Here is an 11,978-nt window from a genome sequence, read left to right as displayed (position 1 = left end):
AAAATGTAATATTTGTCATAAATGTCTTGTTCCTCTTCATTTTTTAATATCTTTGAAAGCCTGGTGTGTCTCATACAGACACACCAAGTATTTTTCTCTCTCTATATGTATATAGTTATCTGCATTTGTGCCAGCCTACATTATTGGTTAATTAACTAAGTGAACTAACTTAAGTTTGAAATCAAATAACTTCATGAAAATGTGGGAAACTTTCATGCAATTCCTGGAAAGCGATCAGCCTGTCAATCAGATAAACATGAAAACCACTTCATCAAGCTTATTATTATTGTTATTAATGTTTGTTTTCTCTAATTCCTACCTGACTATTTTTATGTTAAAGGTGGGGATAGGGATTGTTTACTGCTGTTGAAGTAAAACCTGTAAATATGATGTTAAAAAAACACATGTAGTTTGTCAGTGATGGTAAAAGCAAATCTCTCCATCAACTTTAATGCATACAACATACTGTATGAATGCCTGTATCATGAATTATACATAAGTGGGGTTATCTCACCATAGTTGCAGAGCATTTTACACATCCGAAGAAAGATGGAACAACTTAATATGAGACTCATGGCTTCCCTGTTTGCTATACACGCGCTTATCAGGGAGGCAACTTGAAGACCTACACATCGGATGGGGTAGCGTGTGACATCTCCCGGCGTTGCTCAGTGCATGGGTGCAGTCGACAGCTGCACACGCACTGCAGTAAATGCCAAATGTGCTGTCTCTTACAGGACTCTCCTTCCTGTTTATTTCCGGAGCAATTTGACATAGCTTTGGGAGTTGCAGCCTGACAAGGTGAGGCATCTGTACCAATTAGTGAGGCAGGAATTTCATATATCAGATTAGAACAGGAACATAAATAGAAGGGTGCATGTATAAATAGATAATGCCAAATAAATGTATTTGCATGAAACAAGAAAAGATGAGTAGTTGCTGTTTTGTTTTTGTTTTTTTCCCACCAGAAGCAAATTAGTCGGAAAAACCCACTGATGCTGATTAATTGATTGTGTGTGTGTGTGTGTGTGTGTGTGTGTGTGTGTGTGTGTGTGTGTGTGTGTGTGTGTGTGTGTGTGTGTGTATTCATGTTGAAGGTGGTTGTTGTGGAAAGGTTAAAACGTGTTACAAAGCATATATGACTCAACAATATAAAACAACAGCTCCAGCTTCAATTTAATGTTTACTCCCTGAGTTATCCAAACATAGCTGCCATAAACAATGAATATTTCATAAGATTTAAATGGCCATCCAGCAATTTTAATTGAGTTGCATCAGCCACAAAGCAAAGCACGCAATGCAAGTCTATTAGAATTCTTATAAGAGAGTCTATTAAAGTAAACAAGGACTCGTAACCTTCATGCTTTCTCACTTTGGACATCTTCTTGTTTAGCACGCCCCGCAATGCCAGCCTCATTCAGTGTCTCGTCAGGTTTTTGGCCTCAGCCTCTGTAGTCAGTTGCGTTGACAATAACACGTGCTTGGATTCATTTCATAATTCATTTTTTGGGGAAAAACAGGTGTCTGGCCCCGTGTTCAACCCCCACAATGGGGTGGCTGATGCCCACAGGCAGAGTCACTGCACTTCCATCATCACACACACACACACACACACACACACACACACACACACACACAGTATATTTACTTGCATTCATTTCTAATCACAACCGCTACCACCCGAAACCCCATGTAATCCTAATCCTGAATCTAAACATCAATCCTTACCTGAAGCCAAGTCTGTACCTTAAAATATCACGGGGACGTGCATTTTGTTCCCATAAGGAAGGCGAGTCCCCCAATGTGGCCATGTAAACAGATGTCCCCACAAATCATAAAAAAAACACACCACACACCACACGCACACATGCACACTTACATACTTACACAACCTGGTATCACTGCCAGCATTCACACTCGTATGCAAATATGTAAACATGCACAAAAACCTACACTAGTACCCACAAACTAAATTTGCCACCTGGCACTAGGCCATATCTTTTTGGCAACAAAGGTTATTCCAACAGATAAATATATTTTCATTTCCTGGCCTACTGTCACGTAAGAAACACACCTATGCAATTATAATGGAAGAAAAGGATCCTTTAGGCCATAATCAAGTTTTCTGAATGTCAAGATGTGATTCAAAAACATCCAGAACATATCATCTCAGTTTATGTTTGTATTGCCTTAGAATAATCCATAACAGTATATCACAAGGTACAATATCACACATGTCATGTGGCAAGTTCCACAAGCCTTGATGGGAAGCCGATTTCCATGAGACTGTAAATGACATTCCTGGAAGAGAGACAGGCTAGGCACATGCATTTCATCTCAATCCATAATTCATTACCAGATGTTAGTTTATATCCGGTTCCAGGTATCTGAAAGGACTCTGTGGAGATTGCGACATCCCTGTGGTTTTTGGAGTCATTTACTCTGCTCCCAGCAGCAGTGCACAACCGCTCGGAGCACAATATATATGAGCTGCCAGAATCACCACTGAGAACATTCTTGTTTGGACAATTTATGATTTTCATCATTATTGCCATAGCATGACATTGGTGTAAGTGCTGCAATCCTCCTCATCTGTTTGTTTGTTAATAAACCGAGATCAAAGCCAGAAGTACAACGGTGTGCTTGTGCAACACTGGGATTAGGGAGCGCTAAGGAGAAGCATCCCGACAGGATCAAAACGTCCCTTAACAAGCCAGACGGCAAGATTTTGGCACACCACTGTCTTGTTATAAAGAGTTTTTGTCTTTGAAGGGAGGGGTGTGTTGAGGTGGGGAGGGAGGGGCGGCACTGACAATGAACATGAAAGATCTGTGAAGACAAAGCCCTCGGTGACAAAGTGTGTTATTCGAGGCGAGCTTCCCCCAAATCCATTTGAACGCCCACTCAGACACCTACGGGCTGGCTCATCCATAGCCAGATCAGGTCTCACTCCAATCCATTACCTGCTGCTTGGAATGGATGGCTGCAGATTCCTGCGCTGAGGTCCGCCATCATCAAAGAGAAATGGAGGGAGAGAGGGACAGGGAGAGATGGAGGGATAAACAAAAGACCAGCTGGTGAATAAAGCGTGAGAGCAAGAGACCCCAACAGATGGAGGGCAGTAAGATCAATTGTGAGGAGGAGAAAACGATGGATTAGTAGACACAGATAATATTGCAACAATAAAAAAGTAAAATCCTTTTTGTCATTCTGTGTGTGGTCCAGAATGTGATCATGATGTTCTCGTCTGTCAAAACATGTTTGATATATTGAAAAAATAGGATGTGGGGTTAATTATGAATGATGACTTTAATACATTGAACATGTTGCTTGTACTGTATGGCAGCTGGACTATATGGGCATATTGGAACCTGACCATAAACTACCATGGCCCCATCACCCCGCTGTCTGAACCCCTGATCCCAGACGTGATAAACCAAACATCCACGCCGGCGCTCTGACAAGGAGAAGCTCTCGTATTAGCTGTGTTCCCTTGCGGTGCTTTGCTTTAATCTGTGTTTGGCTAACTGCCTCTGCAAGTTCAGGTAGTGGCTTGCCACCGAACAAAGTGGATCAAATGAAGAGGATAAATTAAGTGAATCCTGAGGAGGAATGTGGATGGAGTTCCCCTCCTCATCTTCTTGCATGGACCTTTTAAAGGGAGATATAAATGGGAGCGTTAGCCTGAATCTGGCACAAGTGTCTTTCTGCATGGCGAGGATGACGGAAGTCTCTCTTTCTTTTTCTGTCTGTCTCTAACCCTCTCACTCAGAATTGCCATCCTCTGTCTTTTTCTCCAAGCCCTCCAATCCCTTCCCCTTGACTGCCCATGTCACATGGGATTATGGCCACATACACCACTGGATGTTTTTGTCGCAGAGAGACTCTTGCAGTTGCTGAAGAAAGATACTCAGCTTATACTTTCCCCCGGTTTGCTCGTTGAGACAGCAGTTTTTTGTTGTTCTCGTTTTAGAGCTGTGCAATGGAGCAATTATGTTGATGGAAATTTCCACTTTGTGATTATAACAGTAAGAAACAGGCCACCTGATCCGTGTGTTTAGGTTTAAACAACTCTAGGATTACCATTAGAAATGCAGGGAAATACTTTGAGTGCTTTGGTCCTGCTATTTGTGTTTTAGGGGACAAGGATGAGTAAGTAGATTAGATTAACACTGTAGCTACATGCAAGTATAAAGAAAGAATATGGATGGAAATGTAAAGTTAAAAGCCCACTAACAATAGTTCACTAATGGCCCAAATACTTCTTCACGCTTCCTCCTCACAAAACATTTGTACTGTTTTACATCTGCAAGCCTCAAACCAACCTCAGTGCAACTTATGAGTCCAAGGTTTAATGTAGTTAGTGAGGAACAAATAAACACTGAAAGATTGGCAATTTAACAAATCTGCGAGGAGGAAAATTATGAGAAATTGTCTTCAAAGACTTATAATTCCTTGCCCGAAGCGCTAATACAATTGCTCATTGTAAAACTGCAAATGAGTTTGTGTTTACACTGAGACAAGGTGTAGCTGTGTCGCAAGCTGCAGAACAGCAGAACAAATACATGCAAGGACCATGCATGCAGGTTATAGTGTTTCATTGTCGGACAATATGAGCTTTCAGAACTGGCGGTTTCAAGCCTGTGCTCGTCTTATAGTTCTGTGATTATGTAAACGTAAGTACTCCATGTGGGGTAACCACAGTAATGGATAAATATGAAGATAAATAGCTTTTTTGGTCTGCCAGCAACAGATACAGAAGTTATGGCATAATGAGGCTGGTGGGGGGGGGTTGTCCTAATTAGGCTGTATGCTTTGAATGCTTAACATTAGTGTATAACCATGTGAACCAAGAGGCCTTTAAACTGTTCATCAGCAATCCTGTAAAAAGATTTGTGATGTGCAACTATTCTATATGAGGGAGTGCTTCGTTCTCCCTCTCTGTCTTTTTCATCCCCTGTCTACAGCGCTCTCGCTATACTGACGCTTGGCTTTGTCATTGATTGGCTTGGAGCGGATTATTAGCTTGCATCTCATCATTGCCACAATGACTTATTTACCCTCAGATAGCAGGGGAAGACAGACAGAGAAGCTTTATTGAGTTTGGCAGCTGAGAGGGCTTGAAGTCTGTTATTTATGTGTCACATAATTTAACGCAGAAGTGATACATGCATGCATAAAGGGGTTTCCGGGCGTTGATTGTGGTTGTGAAACGGTATCTTTTCCCTTACAGCTTCATATTCAGGCCCCTCTTCATTGTATTTTTGTGTTTGAATACAATGAGGAGACAGTCTACAGGCAATACACTGACAATATACGTTGGTTCATGTGGTTCCAATAGTAAGGATCCTAACCACTACACTATCTCTAACACATAAACATACTTACACATTGAACCTTGGCTGGCGTATAAAGTTATCAGACCTGACTATATGCTGCCAAAGGCAAAAAAGCAAAGGCCAAGCCCTGAGATTGTACAGGCCAATTCAATTACTCCAGGCCGTTGTCTAATGGAGAATGAACTAACCAGGCAAGGGGTTACTTTGGGATGGCTCTGCTGACGACTGCCTCTTGTCTACATGATCTAATTTACTAAGACACACAGCTATTGATTGTCTTCTGCATGCCAACAGGGGAAAACCTTTTTAGATGCACTTCTGCAGTTTGCCATCTGACAGAGGTTAAATAATAAGCTATAGGCGAGCAGGCATGAACATTAAAAGACATGCACACATACGAGCATGAGCACGAGCACGAGCACACGCAGACACAGCAGTCCTGCACACGCTGCAGGGTAATGACCAGCAAATTGGCAGGGGCTTTAACTACATGAGTCAATAAGAACAATCAATGGCCTCGACTGTAAGGAATATATATATATATATATATATATATATATATATATATATATATATATATATATATATATATATATATGGTTGAAAAAGACGGTCAAAGGTTGGTCAAAGATTGAGTACTAGCATCTTCACCACATCAACACCATGCATTCAGCCGAAAAATATTTAGTTTCCTGTCTCCTTCTTGCCCACCATTCTTCCCTTGCCCTCCCCATTTGCAGCTCAAAGCTGTGGACACAAGAGTCTTATCTCGCGCTGCCTTGCTGTCAGCGAGAGTGGTCTATTTTGGGCTTTATCTGTAGCAGGAGCCGGGCCGGAGCTCGTGGGTCTGAAGTCGAGCCGGTGCACCGGGAGATAAGGCGGACAGGGACACTGTAACCTGCATGTCTGTGGTCACGGTGGGAATGGTTGGAGAGCGCTCCACAATCAAACGGCTTCCTCTTTGCGCTCGATGGATCGGATCGAGATCACACAGCTGTGATCCAGCGGAAGCTTTCTTGGACCCTGCAGGGATACTAACACAGTGTCAGAATTGGCTAAACTGCTTTCCGAGAGGGAACGCACTATTTTCTTTCCTACTATGGCAGGAACAGGAAATGATTGTGGTTTTGGTTGAAAATACTTTTTTTGCAGCATAAAATAATCATGCGTGTTACATAACTAGCATTTGTCAAGTACATACACTTGACGTAACAAAACTATGGTAAAAAAAAAAGTAAATGTCTTGGTTTTGAATGGGATTTAACTAGCGGTGAAAATGTTGTGTTTTCCTCAACTACTACCGCTGGGGTTTTTAATAAACTCAAATAAATATATCTGTGTCCATGTAACGAGCAGAAACTGACACGCCATCACTGACAGGTCCAAAAGTGATGCGAGGTGGAAACCTGGAGCTTCATAGTTTGAGGTGTGGGACCACTGCCGGGGCGTATTTGAAGAGTTTGAAATGAGAATGTGTTGCTATCAATTGCTTTATGCTAATGACGTACATGCCCACTAGCTTGACATTGGAGCAAAAGAGCAAGAAAAGAGAAAGAGAGGCCAAGTCAAAAAGAGTAAAGCAGCCTCAGCTTATAGCTTGCACAACACAATGCAGTGAGACTGCAGATGAGAATATGCCTGTCTGAGGAGGAGGTAGGGGGGTAGGGTGGCAGAGAAGATGGAGAGGGAGAGAAACCAGATGAGACTAGTCAGAAATACTCAAGCTCTTTCCCACTGATCGACACACTACCTCAGCCTGACAGTTTCATTTTAAAAGCCATTCTGTGCCAATGTGCCAATGCGCATTATCAACCACTGCCTGTTTAGGTACATCGTCTGCTCTAATGAAAAGTCCAGCCGCAAAGAAATAGAATACCCTCACTGCCGGTCTCATTGTTCTTTTGTTGTCTTTGAGATTTTTATATCATACTGAACTCTGGATAATAATAAAAAAGATACATATATATATATATATATGTATCCTTGTCCATAGTAAGTGTGTATAACCTGCAGTAACTTTGATTGCTTTTTTTTAAGCTTAATTTAATACCCATCGTGTAAATGAAAGCAAGCCGTTGCTAAAATTGCCACTACCACCGATTCTATTTTAATGAGACGCTTCAGGCTTGTGGTACAGCGATGCCTTTGAGCGTCTCGGAGGCATCTTGGCACACTGAACTGACAACCGCCACAGACCGTGTTGGTCGCAGCTGCCGCGATAATCACACAAAGATTGAACGTGACTATCATTTGATTGGAGACGTTTCTATATCGATCCTTTGAGCGGTACCGAGCCCGACACAACATGATAAAAAAAAAGTTATCACTTTGTGAGCCAACGTTGCATCTCCCTTTGTCCATGCTCTGTGACCACATTCACAGTAGCCTACCTCAGAGGATTTCCCACTGAATTGATAGCTTTTTTCAGTGAAACTGACTCAATTATGCACAGGCTTTATTTTCAGTGTTTGCTCAGTGGGTTCGAATAAGGACAGATGACTTACAATCAGAAAGCAGGCACTGAACTGACAGTACTGACGCCTCATTGAACCACTTGAGTGTTTCCTGAGAAGTAGCATGTGTAAACCATCCAGGGAAGAATTCACCACCATTCAGCCTGGGGCTCATTATATTTGCTATCAGTCTACAATATTCTACAATAAAGCACAAAGCTTTGTAAATCTCAAGGTTCTTTACGTTTAGTTTACGAGACTGGCTGGGGAAAGGTCTACACACTTTCTTGCTCTTTCATTGGAGAGACACAATACTGGGGCCGAGCTTTCAAATGCAACTGAGCCAGATGGGTCCAGTTGAAATTTATCTGATGATGAAAGCAAAATGAAAAGTAGTTATTCCCCAAAAGCACCATTGTAATGAACCATTACTATGCAGCTGCAGGTTTTCAGACCTGCTGTCTGAAACAAGCGTTCATCTGTCGGAAAACTTCACCCGAAAGGTTTGAGTTCGGTGACAACATTGGCATGGAAATCCAATTTTAATGTGAAAAACCTGTCACTGTTGGCGCCTCTTTTACCAGTGAGGACTTTAACTGCTTTCAGGAAAGCGCAGCTCACGGCTACTCTTGTTGATCCGATTTAGATCAGGGTTTTTCAATTTCCTTATTTTTTCGAACTTGTTTTTTTTGTACCAGTATGTGTTCATTTTCCTTTAGTTTAGGCTGATATACAAAAGAAATGCTTAATTTCAGCAATGCCCTAGGCCATGCTAATGCATATTTATAACTGGAAGCTTTCCAATTGAGCTGCGGTCGTCTCTTGTTAGTCACCGTGCGACACCACTGGAGCACTTAGGCTACACTTCAATGAGGATTCTGTCTTCACCACGCTGACCTCTTTATCTCATGTTTGCCACAAAAAGAACATGTTGTGTATTTCCAACAGTGCGCGGTGCTTTGAGGATAACGATATTTCAGATTTCAGAAAAAAAAAGACGGCACGCTTGAAACTATTTTTCAAGTGTTGCTAAGCAACAACAAGAGCCAACACCAGCGTTGCCCCTGTCTGGTGCTGTTAGCTTAAAAACTGATCCCTTGTGGAAAAATACATCTTGGTGTGTTTGCTTCTGTGAATATCAGTTGTTAAGGGTTTTAAACAACAGCTTGTTAACTTCATATATATATATATATATATATATATATATATATATATATATATATATATATATATATATATATATATATATATATATATATATATACACAAAGACGTAATATTGGCCATATTACGTCTTTGTGAAATGTAATGCATAAGAATCAGATGTTTTTGATCCTTTGCTAAATTGATCTCAGATGCAACATGTTTTCACTGCAACTACTGAAGCGTTATCTGCGGGGCGCTCCTACATTATTATTATCATAACAGCTTTATTCAGTCACCTGCGTGTCAGGGAACAATGAGATCAGAGCTGTGGATGAGTAGGTATTCACATCAGTGACACGTCACGGCCCTCAGCTGCAGAGCAAACTGCTGATGGAACTGATTGTATTAACACTACAATCCCCAATGTATTTTGTGTAATGCTTCCCAACTAATCTTATTCATGCAAGTTTCATTGTCTGCCACCTTCACTTCATTATGCATAAATACATAGCTGGAATCCAGAAGTGTTATAACTACAACTATAAGTGTAAAGTCTTAAAGGTGCAAGATATGTGATTGGGAGCCTTTGCATTGTCTCTCACCAGCTCTCAACCGGAAGCTGAACCGCGTAGCCAACGGTGCTAACAGCGGTACAAACAGTACACACTATGGCAAAATATGGAAAAATTAGAGGCACGGTAGAGCTACTATTAAAGATAATTTGTGCCAAAAAGCTCTTTTGGTTGAAACTTTGCAACACAATGTTGTGTGTCTCTGATTAGATTCGATTAGAAAACTGTATTAAGCCCCAGTGGGGAAATTCATTTGCCACCAAATCAACTCACACAGACAACAATGGACACAGTCCACAGTGCACAACAGACAAGAAACACATGACAAAGAATAGATAACACTAAATGGTGTTTGATTGAATGGAATGGTTTAGCAACATGAGCTATTGCTACAGCGAACAAAAGCCATGTTCAAATTTCTTGCCGCTTATTGGGTAAACATCTTGCTCTCAAAAGGCTCTGCCACAGAGCAGAACACAAGACGATATGTTACAAGACTTTAGGTGTAGATGGAATGTGATGTAAGAAAAATACTGCAACAAGAAAGCGCCACTATGTTCTTTTATCCCTCCACACAGAGATCAATCTTCTGCTGTCCACTAACCAAAATGAATGTTGGCTTTTTGCTTGCTGCTGGTGCCGACAAGACCCAGTGTTTGCTGAAATAATTGGAGTGAGGGAACAATATTTTAGATCTCATTTAACCAAAGAAAGCTGTTGACCCGGTAGATGCAGTGAGGTCGCCACACTGCTTTGCACCCACGGAGACTGCAATGGCAAGAGAAGAGCCAATAAACAGACAATAAATCCTGTAAAATCCATAATGCAAAATGTATGCGGTATGGACGTTTTGAATGCACCATTTCAGAGTAAGTATTGACAGTTTTTCACTGTCCTGACGCAAACCCTCCTGACATTATGACCCTAATAAGCTTGCAATGTTCTGGATGAGATGAAATTTAGTATATTTTCACTGTCAAAAGGACAATGTTTATAACCAGAAAGTTGCTGCTGTCAGGTCGTGCAGGTTTAAAAGCCAGCGGCATGTATGAAAAATTAATGAGCCATTAAAGAAATTACGTTAAACAGAGTAATGCAATTTGTTGTATGTTCAAATTTTGTACAAATATCATTATATTTTAATATGCAATATCTTTTTATCTTCATAAGTATTTGATTCGTTGTGTTTCAGTTGTTTGTTTGATTCTGAACACTTTGGGTTGCCGTAGATGTCAACTTTGATTTAAACTTGTCTATGACATAAAGACATACAAGTTAATGTGAAACCTAGATGAAAGTCTGTGATGGCAAAATGATTATGCATATTTAGTCTATCGTTTCATAAATACTAAATGGTGCTTTTTAATGAAATAATGTTGACAATGTTTTATAACAGCAATTAGCAGATACACTATTAATACGAAAAAGCTAATAAAACCAATTATCAAATGGCAAACATAAAATGGGACACTTTGGCTGGGCAGCAACAGGACTGAGAGAAGTCATGACGTCAACCTAATCGGACCCGATCTTTCAGACACGAGCATTTACTGTCGTGTTTTTACTGTATGACAAGAGATGGCTTCATGGTCAAGTACATTCACCCGTCTCATTTGTAGTTCATCATTCGGGGTGAGAAGGCTGCAGTCTATTCCAACATGCTGTTTAAAGTACTGTATAAACAGCACAATAAGGGGCTTTTGTTTATGCCGGACCCGGCCATGCATACATGGCTCTGTAACAAGGTTATATAATGCGTAATTACAGAGCAGCAATCTTATTGTTTAAAAATACATTCCCATTCTGTTAAGTCGCTGCTATGCTAACTCATGTGGGAAGACGTGAGTGGTGAGTTCTGTTGAGTAGGGAAGAAAATCCCGGCAAGAAAACCCTTTTAGTATTTATTTGTAAAACATCACAGTAAGTTCATAAATGTCACACACAAGACTGTGGAGGGAGGCTGCCTGGCAGGAGAGGAGTTAGCTAGAATTGAACATTTGCTGTTTTCAGCCGCTTCTCTCTTGAGCTCGGGGCAAAACTGTAAAGTAACATCTTCTAAGAACTAATCTTAGACTCAAGCAGCAACGAGGAAGAGGCGAGGAGGAGGTCCTTTTGTGTGTTGGTCTACCAGCATGCGTACGGTTCACAGCTCTGCTTCATTTGTTAAATAAAAACATCAATGTGAGGGTTATCTTCTGATATGAAGAGATTAAAAGGACCCCTTTCTTGTGTTTCTCGGAGGGACGTGGATGGGGAAACGCTCAGCAGGGAAGCAGAATGCAATTTTAAAGTCAAGTGGATGATAGATTGAGTATAAAAACAAACCGCAGAGGAGGTGACTCACAGTTCATTGTTCCTAAATCTTAGCAATCATGTGGATAAATGGATGTTCATCCCAGGACAGCACAGGTCAAAACAGATGACAGCTCACATCTGCCTTCATTGTGTGGCTTTTAAGACGTCCACAC

This window comes from Clinocottus analis, unplaced genomic scaffold (assembly GCF_023055335.1).
Source record: "Clinocottus analis isolate CAN_PGR_092001 unplaced genomic scaffold, fCliAna1.0.p SCAF_20, whole genome shotgun sequence".
Lineage (NCBI taxonomy): Eukaryota > Metazoa > Chordata > Actinopteri > Perciformes > Cottidae > Clinocottus > Clinocottus analis.
The sequence above is the reverse complement of the archived record's forward strand: the minus strand, read 5'-3'. Positions refer to the sequence as shown.